At 41.9% G+C, this 12,439-nt stretch overlaps 1 pseudogene; it reads right to left on the reverse strand.

Moving 5' to 3' along the window:
- Positions 1-2,826: 2,826 nt before the first annotated feature.
- Positions 2,827-2,946, reverse strand: LOC136643173 (5S ribosomal RNA; annotated as a pseudogene).
- Positions 2,947-12,439: the final 9,493 nt, after the last annotated feature.

Genomic DNA, 12,439 nt, shown 5'->3' on the forward strand with positions numbered 1-12,439 from the left:
CACCAGTGCAGGCAGTCTTTTTGCGTTTACTCTCCTCTTTCTATAACATACTAGGTGGTGGCAACGCAAAACTCAGAAGAAGAATACTGGTACATCTAGCAAGCCTTTCAGATTCATCAGATATGTTTCCCTCATAGGCATTCTGTTCTAAAGAATTGCATGTACAGGTACTGAAATTATACATGGCATTTGATCTTCATGAGCCATACTTAAGATGCATCAGAAGCTGGAATGTTATGATAAAAGCCAAAATTCAGGTTAGGTGTCTCATGAGAGCTATAATCCACTGAATTTCACATTTCTTCTCCTAACCCCACCTCCACACAGTTGTCAGATTCCCTTGAGTAGCGTGGATCTAAGCTGTCAATTAACAGATAATCAAAGTTTATGTAGATGTCATGTAATGCTATTACATGACACTGAAAGCTCATTCCTGTCCTTTCCATGCCCCATTGATGCAATGGCACCAAAACGGCGACTCCTGCATCCTATGGTAGGGATGCAGTGACAGAAATCATCTCTAGTTAAGGAAACAATTATTCCCTTACCTGGAGGTAAGCGTTCATGGTATAGAGGGGTCTGCTTGAACCTGCAACAGCTATATTACCGTCACAAGTCCATGTTGACCCATCAGGACTGGGAAGGTAGTTAGGATATTGGCAGGGCCACCAATGCCATGGTTTCCTCATGAGGAAGCTGCTTGAATTAGCATATAAGGTGGCTATGCCATACTAGCCCCAAAACAAGACCAATGCCATTTTTGAATTCAGCATCACACATATACCCAAGAATAGATCTATCATTAAAGATAACAAAATGTGTGCAGACCTGTGTTGTTGTTGTTGTTTTTGTTGTTAATCTAAAAATGGCACTTAAGGCACAATCCAGAGACGCCCTTGGTCAGGCGCAAGTTCCTTGTGCCAGCCCAGGAGGGTCGCAAACATGCCATAAGGCACATTTGCGCCTCCGCAGGAGTCAGCAAGGCCAGCGCACTAAGGTGCACCAGCCTGCGGAGGCAGACTTCAGCCTCTGCACCGGCAGAGGCAGTAAGCCTTGCGTCAGCCCAGGGAGTGGGCAGGGAGGTAGGCGGGATGAAGGCATTACTGGGCAGGCGGTGGGCGGCCCAGGGGGCAGGCGGGTGGGGAGTGGGAGGTGGAGCTGGGACCTCAGGAGGTGGCGCAAGTCCGAGGAGACCCATAGGGGCAAGGGCGCCTTACCCAGAGGTAAGGGGAAACGGGGGAAAGGTAAGGAGAAAATTTTCCCCTTACCTCTGGCTGAGCGGGCTTTGGGCACCTATCACGCACTGGATACAGTGCAAGCCTCTTAATCTTAACCCTTAATCTTTCAGTCTAGAAATAGACACAAAAGAGGAAGAACAGGGGGGTGATGATAGGGTAAATGGGGGGAGGAACCTGCTATTTATTTCATTTCATAGCTTACAGTAGAAACACCTTATACATCAATTATGCCTTGTTACATCAGAAACCCAAGTGAAATCACATATTCTGTGTTGAACAGATTACTTTCATAAAGGATGTTTGTACAGTGATTTAATATAACCATGTATAAATCATGGTTTTTTCCCTTCTTTCTTTATATTTACCTCTAAGTAATCAATGTTTTGATCAACTGCCTTTTTGAGCAATTATGACCAATTCCTCAATGTATGATACATGCTAATTAACTCTTATTTTACTTTGTACTTAATTGTTTCTTTGTACAAGAAATTATTTACTCAATAACAGTGGAAATCAGTGATTGTATTTTAAATATACTAAAATTCCATTTTATGTCCTTATTCCCCAGAACATATGGCAAAATTGCCTCTAGGTATTAAAAGTTGTTGCCTTTATCACACTGTTCATCTAAATTCCCAAGAATGATTAATTTAACAAAATTTCTACATTTAAAGCTTTTTCATTGTTCCAGTAAGAGGAAATCACAAGCAAGATTGATGCCCTCTGCATGGTGCCTCTGCAAAAATGTCTTTCAAATGTCTTCACTCCAGGACTACTTGGCTACCCAGGCCAGTACTTAGTAAAGCTTTTCACAGCATAAAGGATGTATTAGTCATGAATGAGCGCTCTGGTATGGTGGAGCTCAAAAACCTGGCATATGGATGAATTAGGACTCAGAAACTTAAAATATAACTTAAAATAACTATGTGTTTGAGTTGATTGGCACAAGTAGATTCTATATCTGAAACCCACCCAAAGTTCCCAGCATCTTATCACATTCTAGTGCTGTTAACCGATGGGTTGTGAAATGATACGATGTGCCATAGTTGTAAAACTTTTATACAAACAGCAAAACAACTGCATCCACTCAGAGCCCAATCCTGTTCTCCCACCACCATCACTGATTCAGCCTTGCCAAAAAAGCACACAGGGTATCCAGCAGGGGCAGGCAGATGAGGAGGAAAGGGGAAGTTATTCCCCCTTGCTCCTCCATAAACCCCTTGACCACAAATGGGTCTTCTTAGACCTGCATTAGCCAATTAGCTGGTGCAAATTGGAAGAGAAGAAAGGAGTGAGCAGCCTCAAAAAGGAGGGGATAGGATCTGACGTGTGGCATTACTGCAGGATCTATCCCTCCCACCACCTCCCCACGCCCGTTACCCAACCCCTCCCTGCCCACTTTCACTCCTTCCCCATCTGTTCCTCGTCCACCCACTACCACCACTGTTTACTTACCACCAGCGGCAGCTGCTTCAGATCCTGTCGCCACGCACAGTGCCTCCATGGCCTCTCCAATGGCAGAAGCATGCACCTCAAAGCAATTATTTACAATGGTTGGCAACTTTCAGTCTCGAAAGACTATGGTATAAGCCTACAGCACCTGGTATTCCCAAACGGTCTCCCATCCAAGTACTAACCAGGCCTGACCCTGCTTAGCTTCCGAGATCAGATGAGATCAGGCATGTGCAGGGTAACAGTGGCTGTGCAGCTATCCCCACTGCTGGAATGCTAGCTCCAATGATGGGGGGTGTAGGACTGGGATGTCAAACATAAATACCTGCTTTCTCATTGGGATATTTCTCCAGAAATATAATCTAGAAATATGTTATTTATTCACTGCTCTGAAATAGTATGAAACAAGGTGGAGGATTGAGGGACTGCCTTCAAAAGTGCCACCTAGCTTTTAGGACCTAATGGCTCCAATAGGATATTGAAGAATTGGGCATGCTTCCAGAGGCACCTGAGGGGGGACATGATTGAGACATACAAAATCATGCAGGGGATGGACAGAGTAGATAGAGAGACACTCTTTCCCCTCTCATATAACACCAGAACCAGGGGACATCCACAAAAGTTGAGTGTTGGGAGAGTTAGGACAGACAGAAGAAAATATTTCTTTACCCAGCGTGTAATTAGTTTGTGGAACTCCTTGCCACAGGGTGTAGTGATGGCATCTTGCCTGGATGCCTTTAAGAGAGAATTGGACAAATTTATGGAGGAAAAGTGCATTATGGGTTACAAGTCATAGTAGGTATGTGTAAGCTCTTGGTTTTAGAGGCAAGTTGCCTCTGATTGCCAGATGCAGGGGAGAGCACCAGAACGCAGGTTGTGTCTGTTGTCTTGTGTGCTCCCTCTGGCATTTGGTGGGCCACTGTGAGATACAGGAAGCTGGACTAGATGGGCCCTTGGCCTGATCCAGTGGGGCTCTTCTTATGTCAATTCTAGTTTGCTGGAATGCAAAGAACAATAGCGCAAACAATATACTGAATTACAGTATTTTGAGATAGAAAACAGGGGGAAATACTATAAGGATATAGCAAAACTTCCTTCATTTTTGTTGTTCATTAAAGTGAGACATAAAACAATTATTTTAATTAAAAACACATTAGAAGCATGCAAATGGAAGTAACAGATAAATCAAGTAATAATACTAGAACTGCAATAGCATTTGGTAATTTAATTGCATCTGGAAAAATATATAAATCTAGCATAACATTTAGGCCAGGTGATAAAATATTCTAAACCTTTAGCTGGCAACCTTCAGTCTCGAAAGACTATGGTATCGCGCTCTGAATGGTGGTTCTGGTACAGCATCTCATGTGGCTGAAAAGGCCAATTTGGAAGTGACAATCCCTTCCACACCAGGAGCAAGTGCAGTCTGTCCCTAGTCTGTCTCCCTGGCTATGGGCCTTCCTTCTTTGCCTCTTTGCCTCAGTCTGTTGGTCAAGTGTCTCTTCAAACTGGGAAAGGCCATGCTGCACAGCCTGCCTCCAAGCGGGTCACTCAGAGGCCAGGGTTTCCCACCTATTGAGGTCCACTCCTAAGGCCTTCAGATCCCTCTTGCAGATGTCCTTGTATTGCAGCTGTGGTCTACCTGTAGGGCACTTTCCCTGCACAAGTTCTCCATAGAGGAGATCCTTTGGGATCCGGCCATCGCCCATTCTCAGGACATGACCGAGCCAATGCAGGCATCTCTGTTTCAGCAGTGCATACATGCTAGGGATTCCAGCTCGTTCCAGGACTGTGTTGTTTGGAACTTTGTCCTGCCAGGTGATGCCGAGGATGCGTCGGAGGCAGCACATGTGGAAAGCGTTCAGTTTCCTCTCCTGTTGTGAGCAAAGAGTCCATGACTTGCTGCAGTACAGAAGGTATATTCTAAACCTATAAGCAACAAAACTAAATATCTTAATTTTGCTGGTATTTCCATTTTCTGATTAAATCCATCAATTTTCTGAGGATGGGCATCTCATATCAGTTAATAGCATGACAGAAAAAAGTAGCAACTGATAAGAGTTTCTTAAGAGGAAAAAAGTAGTTCCATAAAATGTACAATGTGACATTTCCACGTTCTGGAGTACAATGCGGATGTTGGAAGGAACAATTGGAGATTGAGGAGGGAAACACTGGCTCATGCTCAGCACTACTTCTCAGATTGAGCAGATTCAATACTGGGGCAGCGCAATTGAGTCATATGTTGCCTGTTGTATCGTGGGTCCATACGCAATAAACACAGACCAGTTAGCATCCACGTCTCCAGTTTATTCCATCAGTTAAAAACAGCACGCCAACAAAGGCAATAGCTTAGCCTATATACCCATTACTGCACCCCCCAAAATCCCTACAAATCATCCACACCTGTTACAAGACTCCGGGTTAACAGATTAATTACTCACTCCCAGCTACTCACAAACCCTCCTTCTCTCATACATAACATGCCCCAGCCATGGCTGTCATGAAAGTGCTATAACAAGCTGCGGCAGCGGGATGGTGGCAGAACACAAAGAGGAGTGTGCAGCAGTAAGTGCCCCCGCCACTTGGTGGGGAGGCATTTTGGGGCAGGGGGAGTGCAGAGAAAGGTGGGAGGGGCAAAACTGGGCAGGGGGAGGGTGACCCAAAGGCAATTCAGGCCTAGGAGGGGGGCAGGGGCAACAACAAAGACCGCTGCTGAATCTTAGCCCCCTTCCAGAACCTTGGAGCCCAACACAGGTCTTTTCAGTTCTCCGCCAGCTAAGTAGCTGGCACAGATCTGAGTAGACCCAGCAGCCACGGTGAGTAGACCCATCAGGGCCGCCACAATGTTCCCTGAGAAGACCTCCACCTGCTGCTCTGGCTCCACAGGATACAATGCTCCCTTATCAGTCTTGTGAATTGTCTTGTCAGTCTCCCTTGTCGGTCTTGTGAATTGATTATCATTAACACTAGTCTTGCACTAAAAATACTTGGTGTCTGTGATTAATTCCCCAAATAAATTTAGTACTGGTGATAATAATACCTTGCCTGCTGTGTGTGTGTGTGTGTGTGTGTGTGTGTGTGTGTGTGTGATGTGCCCTCCTACTCCATGGATTGGAAAAGGAAGAGTGGAAAATGACAGAGTGGAAAACAAAGTGTAGAGGAGAGGGTAGTGGTGAGCTGGAACATCAGATACTTTAGCCCAGTCAACTCTTCCCTCCTGTACACTTCCACTCCATCCCCCCCCCCTTCTTTTTCAATCCTGGAAATGAGAGAAGAAGCAGTAGCCGCAACAGTGGAGGTGAGTGGGCAAATGGAAGTGAGCGCCCCCCACCAATGAGCCAGACCTGTATATACAAGAGTGTGGCTCAGAGAAAGATGTGTGCCTTCCTGGAGGAAACTTCCACACTCCAATGGTTGCCGGACATCTGTCCAACTGGACAACAGAGTACTGGTGACCAATAAACAAGGGAGGCATTGTCATAAGAAGACTTAACACAGTTTATTTTCACATTCTCCCAGTCACTGTCAGTTCCTTCCTTCCTTCTTTCTTTCTTCCTTTCCACATAATGGGCAGCATTTCCACCAAAATGCTGCCTGTTTTTTTAAAGCTCCTTGTAAAAATGTTGGACATATAATTGTCACTACTATGAAGCATGTGCCTGAGATAAAAATACTGTACAGAGAGTATTTTTTCTTCTTCTTCTAAGTTCAGAAACATTGGCCTTTAACAGGAAGCAAGTAATCTCTTTTTCTCTCTACACACACACGCACACACATTTTCCCCCCAGAATATGTACTTCATAGCCATTCACACTTCAAAGACTTTCAGTTTGGTAGTTTTCCCAACATGTAACATTATAATGATGTAACTTACAATCCAGTAAATTATACATTAAGCGTCAGACCCAAATGCTCTTAAAATACACTCAAAGGATACTAAATGTATCTTGTGCATTCTTTACTAACTCTATGCTATCAAGTAATTGATACACATCCCACAAAGCATCTAAAAATACCCAAACAGTCTAAGAGATTACTGCAATTTCTTTTACTCTTTGTAGTTGATGACCACAGAAACCAATTTAAAGATGCCACTATGGTACCATTCAGGAAGTTAAGATGGGAAACCGCATTCTATAAAGCTGGTGCTTGCTTTGCTCTCCATTGGTTGCCAACAGCACATGGTGAAAGAAAACAAAATAAGCTTCATAATAAAATTAATAGTTTTCTCTGAGTATTTTTTTCAGTGTACTTTTCTAATGTCATTAAGCAAAGACTGGCAACCAGCAGATGTAAAGAACCTATACATCAGTTCTGTTGTTTCATTGTAGTTACAACTGTAGACTTTATAGCACAACAGCCAATTAATTAAAAGTCACTGATTTCAGGCTGTGGGTAACTACAGTATATCAAAAACACATTCATACTTTTTTTTGGAATCTTTGCTCACCCATTTTAGCACTTCATTTAAGACCCTTTCTAATATTACCTGAGTGGTACAGAAGGAGCTGATTCATGTGGTCCTACAATGTTGCTCTGGTAAACCTGGGATACCCTGAGCATATGATAAGAGTTTGCTACAGGCATCTGTTAAAAAACACTGTACAATTCTCCATATTGTACATCCTTTTTTATATTATCTTGCAACCATGTTGTGACTTAATTTTTTTTTTTCCTGTCCTCTTCCCTCCCTGATTTTACTTAGTTTTGGTCACTTCTAGCTCTACTCCCAGAATCTCCTGAGTTGGTTCAGCAACCGAAAACCTACTCGGACATCCTCATGCAATAGTCTTGAGGATGCAATAGAGTCTCGAGTCTTGCAATAGTGAAGATATTGGGCATATAATTGTCACTACTATGAAGCATGTGTCTGAGATAAAAATACATAGAGTATTTTTATCCTTTGTTTGAAATGACATTGCCAGACGGCCATGGCTGGATATGAACTGAATCCTTTTTCTTCTCTGGAGAAGCTATGCCTCCTACTGAGATTGTCATGTGCCTACTGACTGGGCTGTTAAACCTGTCTGTTTAGGTAAAGGGGTGTGACGGAATGGCCATGTGAATTCCACTCTTCCAATCAAGGAACTTTGTGACATCACCAAACCCAAGAGCGCAATCCAAAAGCACTCTTTGGCTGGCACAGGACTTTTGCCTGCCCAGGAATCTTGCAAACGTGCCATAAAGCATGTTTGCACCTCCTCAGGAGTCAGCTGGGCCAGCACAAGGACACAAGAGGCTCTGTGGGGGCCCCTCCTGTAAGGACCTCCAAAAAAGGGCTGGCAGATCTTAGACCAGGTGGGGAAAAAATTTTTAATGATTAACAGTCCAATCCTAAAGCAGGCAGCTCTGCTGGGTGCAGTGGCACAGAAACAACTATAGCTGCGTCCTTCTGGCCAACACGGAGTTCAGGATCCAGAGAAGCAGAGCACCACTAGATCCACCCATCCCACCCCAGTTCCTCCCCCATCCCCTCCCCCTCCCACCCACTTCTCCCCTTGTTTGATACTACTTACTGCCTGATGGCACTGCTGGAGTGCTGGTCAGCCTTCCAAGTAACACTGAGGCTCAGCACGTTTGTGACACCCAGTGACAGTACTGGATCTCAGCGCCGGTGCTGCAACTGTTTAGGATTAGGCCCTAAACCAACAGTCTTCCCCAGAAAGGTCGTTGTGGTGCCACAACTGAAAAGGTCCATGACCATCTGTCACATTTCAATGAGTAGGGAAATATGGGACGGGAGTACTGAGGATGGTAGAGTACATGAGGAGACATATATAGGTGATACGGGATCTATTTCTTATTTGCACCAAAATGAGTAGTGGGAACTTGTTTTGCATGAGTGTTCTATGGGTGATTTTGGTGGGTGAAATCAGCAAAAGCATTTGTCACTGCCATCTGTGACAAATGATTACCAGATTTTGTCTGGTGTGAGCATATGTCCACAGTAAGCATGTACAGTATAAATGGAGCTGCAACATAATCTTAAAAGAGTTTACAAAAATGGTGAATAATGTAAATGTGAACTTTCAGAGCAGTGCGTGCGCACACAACACAAAATCAAGAATTCAACTCTAACAAAACTGAAGAAATATAACAGGGAGGACTTTTATTCTACTTAAGATACTTCCGGTTTTCATTATAATTTTAAGTGATGTTAATAATAGTAACATTAAAAGCACCTATGACCAGTTAGCTCCACAGCATGACTACCTTCTGTGCAAAATTATAGACTTTATTCAGCACGTCTGGGAGAGCCTGATTGTAAAATACTTAAGGACATTCAGCCAATCATAAGAGCACCTTTAAGTGCATATATAAATATACAGTATAAGCTAAATATGTTCACAGCAGACATGGACATAGTCTAGTGCATCTTAATGACACTGTAATGGAATACTGTGTCAAGAAATCTCTGTGCTAATACAGCATGATTACTTTTCTACTCAACATCTGGAGAACGTTGTCTTTGCTGATCAGATCAATTTAGTAAATATGTAGTTAATTGAAAAAATTGACATAGGTAATTGTTAACAAGAACAACTAAATACTAATTTCAAAAGAAGATATTTGGTTATTAAATGCTAGGCTTATATATTTATTCCAGGCTTAAATAGAAGAAGCTTAGAAAACCTCAGCTAAAATTGGTGAGTAACTGGTGAGTAAAACTGGTGAGTAATCATCACTTTTGTATTAGCTATAAAAGTCCTTAAAAGATACTAGGTATTGGAGATATACTAAATATATAGGAAGCTGCCTTACACTGAGTTAGACCATTGGTCCATTTACTTCAGTATGGTCAACAGTAGCTGGCAGCAGTTTGCCAAGGTTTCATATAGGAACCTTTTTCCACTGTACCTGCAGATGCCAGGTATTGAAACTTGGGTCTTTCTGCATGCAAAACATGTGCTATTACACTGAGTTCCAGTCCCTTCTCTAAAAAGAAGATTAACAGCCCCATCTTATGCAAGTCTATTCAGAAGAAAGTCCCATTATGGTCAATGGAGCTTACTTCCATCTGTGAGCATAGGATTCCCCCCTAAATAAAGAAGCTCTTACATACAGGCTTACTATCTAAATAAAAACATGGAAGGATAAAAGGAACAGGTCTCAGAGAGAAAGATCATATGTCAAAGGAGAGGCACATTAATAAGAGCAGTGTCTGGTGTATACAATGACGTTTGTGGCAAGTCTCCACCAGTTGGCTTTCTCAATGCTCATAAAGTAAAATGCTGTTGTGAAAGTGCCCCCCCTCATCAATCGCAGCAATCTCAAATTATCATGTCCTAATGCTTTCCTGCAATTTTCAGCTTGTTGCAATTTCTGAGATCACTATACAGAGGTAGTGAGGGGAAGGCACAAGGGGAAAATGGTTACTCTTCTATCTCTGAAATGCCTGTGTTCATCAACCGAAACATCTATATAAACACATTAATTAATGTCAATTTCTGGTTATAGAGCTTATATATACTGTGCTTATATATGCTTATATATATATACATTGCACATGTGGCCCTATACTTTGCCTTTATAAATCTTCAACAGCACAATGAGATGACTTATACAGTCATCATGCCTGAACTTTACACACTGATTCAGCGATAGAATAAAATACACTGCCATTTAGCTTAGTCTGCAGTGCTTCAAGGTCAGGATTTATTGTAATGTAAATCACAAAGCAATTTTATCTTGACAGAGATTATATACTGTTAAAATATTTCTCAAATTTAGCAATGTGCTTGCTTTTTTTCTTTGCAACTGCTGTGCGAGTTGGACTTTAGCCCAGAAAAGAATAAGGGATAGCAGTCTGCTTGGTTTAACAGCAACAGCTTAATGTCTCACTCCAGTTCTTTGCAGAGTTCAGGCACAGTAAAGTACAAGAAGGGATCCATGAACATTGGTCAAGAGGGAGGAGAGGCAGAGAGAGGCCAGATGCTGCTTGTTGAACACCTGCAATCTCATATATGTGTAAACACACAAATACACTATGGGTTGTACACAGCCATACCTGCAGATGTTCGGGACTGAAGCTGGGACCTTCCACAGTTAAAACAGGAGCTCTTCCCTGCCTAATACATCAATGTTCTTAGGCTTGCACACTCTTCCACAAGTAGAAGCATGAGAACCTTTGTATGGTCTATTTGTTACAACACTGCATGTTCACGCAAGCTCTTGCAGAAGTGTTGCAGAACAATATTAGGGACTATTTCCATCTGCTCACAGGTCTTTGGACCCAGCTGAATGTATTTCACACACACAAACACACAGTTGTCTGAGAAATGGTGAAGAGGATGCAGAGCCTTCCTCCTGTTGCCTTTCCTTTTCATCCAGCAAACACACACACTGAGGAAGGGATGTGGTAGTACAAAGTGCTATGTAAAATTGTGTAAATGATGCACAATGAATCCTGTTCCCTTCTCATCAGCAAGTTACTTTATGATGTTAATATGATAGCATATACAAAAGAGAAATATCAGGCGTGTATATATTTGAAATGCCTTCCATCTTACAAAGCTCTCTGAGATTAAAATTGAGAAATGTGCAATTACTGAAATTAGTGATTAGTTAAATTAATGAAAGTGGATTAGTGAAAAACTCAGATTTCTAAAGATGTCAATGTACTGACAGAGTTAAAAGAGGCTAGTGAATGTCAATCAGTGCCATCTCTATTTCTTCAGATACTACTTTATAACAATAGGTCCCCCTAGTGGATAAAAATTAAAATAAATGCTGTCCTACTTCTAAATTTATCTTTGCCAATCCACTTCAGCAACCTTGATTGTTACATTCAAGTCCTCTCCCACTCGTAAAAATGAACGTGTGAAGAGATTTAATTAAGCTTTGCCTGCTACTTTGATAATGTAATGCATGACATGCTTATTTCTTCAATACTGAATTGCTTCATTAAGCAATCATGTCAGAAGTCCCACTAGTCCAGATACAAATACAGAAATGAAATTCTACCCACTAAATATTTCATAATATTAACAACAGAATACTCATCCATCACAATGGGTTTACCTTTGATTGGTACCAATGTTCCCAAATGGTTCTTGCATTTATTTTACACAGAGAGGACTACATTTTTTTTTTATGAAACCTAGCTTCAAATAGCAAAGGAAGGCATTCTTCTGATGACAGATGCTGTCCGAATGATGGAACATCTCCTAGGCTCATTGACAGTATCAGATAATCTAAAATTGGTTGAAAGGCTGTTGACTTTAGATTTTGACTTAAAGTTTAGCCTAAATCAACATTCCCAAATTCTAATTTTGGAAAGTCTAACATTCTGAATGCCAATAAATCCTTATAAAAACAGAACAATAAGGTTTCCATTTTAACCAAATATGTCAGAAAAAAATCAAACATAGGTCACCGAGAAGTGTTATCAATGTGCGATAGGCCATTTAGCCTCTATTTCAATGATTTGATCTGAGCACAATGTATTCCAGTTGATGCACACCGATGAGGATCAAACCTTATCGTATTGCTGTTTGGTTTATGTTGGTTAAGAGAAGATTTATGAGAAACTTTTGTTTGTTTGTTTTGTTTTTAAAGTATCAGAAGTTTTTTCTAGACTTCTGCACCAACTTGCAGTATGTATCTCTAGTACCCATCCAACTCTTGCTAACATAGGCCTACACACATCTTGTTGTCTTAAAAGACCTACCGTATTTTTCACTCCATAAGACGCACTTTTTCCGCCCCAAAAAGTGGGGGGGGAGTGTGTGCGTCTTATGGAGCGAATA

This window comes from Tiliqua scincoides, chromosome 2 (assembly GCF_035046505.1).
Source record: "Tiliqua scincoides isolate rTilSci1 chromosome 2, rTilSci1.hap2, whole genome shotgun sequence".
Lineage (NCBI taxonomy): Eukaryota > Metazoa > Chordata > Lepidosauria > Squamata > Scincidae > Tiliqua > Tiliqua scincoides.